We start from the raw sequence: 987 nt of genomic DNA on the forward strand, positions 1-987 counted from the left end.
CCTGAGAAGAGATAAAGGGGGTCCTTCTGGTGGAACCTGGACTGCCCAGGTTTTTCCCCTCCGAACTGTAGGGGATCAGATCCAATACTGGCCTTTCTCAGCCTCAGATTTGTATAATTGGAAGACTCATAACCCTTCTTTTTCTCAGGACCCTCAGGCTTTAACTGCTTTAATTGAGTCTATTCTTCTTACCCACCAACCCACTTGGGAAGATTGTAGATTGTCAGCAACTCCTCCAGGCAATTCTGACCACAGAGGAAAGACAGCGAGTCAGCCTGGAGGCCCAGAAGAATGTTCCTGGGGAGGATGGGAGACCCACTCAACTCCCAAATGAAATAGATGCAGGATTTCCTCTAACCAGACCCAACTGGGACCCTGAAACCGTGGCAGGTAGGGAGTGTCTCCGTCTTTATTGCCAGACTCTGTTAGCGGGTCTCAAAGGGGCCGGAAGGTGCCCAACCAATTTGGCAAAGGTACGTGCTATAACCCAGGGAGAAAATGAAACTCCCGAAGGACTTTTAGGACGTCTGATAGAGGGATATCAGATGTATACCCCTTTTGATCCCACAGCCCAGGAGCGTCAGGCAGATCTTATTATGGCCTTTATAGGACAATCAGCTCCTGATATCCGTGGTAAGCTCCAACGGCTGGAGGGCCTTCAGGGGTACTCTTTACAGGATTTAGTAAGGAAAGCTGAGAAAATCTACAATGAGCGAGAGACCTCAGAGGAAAGAGGTCCATTACAGGTATTAACCCTGCAACTGGAGGATGAACATCAGTTGTATGAGGGACCGATAACAGAAACTCCTGGTATATCCGATTGGCTAAGTCTCTGGGACCCTAGAAAAGGCCAGTGGCATATCTCTCAAAAAAAACTGGACAATGTGGCCGCTGGCTGGCCCCCATGTTTGAGAATCATGGCGGTAATAACATCGTTAGTTAAAGATTCAGACAAACTCACTATGGGTCAGCCCCTAACTGTTATAA

This window comes from Nannospalax galili, unplaced genomic scaffold, assembly GCF_000622305.1.
Source record: "Nannospalax galili isolate Female #2095 unplaced genomic scaffold, S.galili_v1.0 scaffold636, whole genome shotgun sequence".
NCBI lineage: Eukaryota > Metazoa > Chordata > Mammalia > Rodentia > Spalacidae > Nannospalax > Nannospalax galili.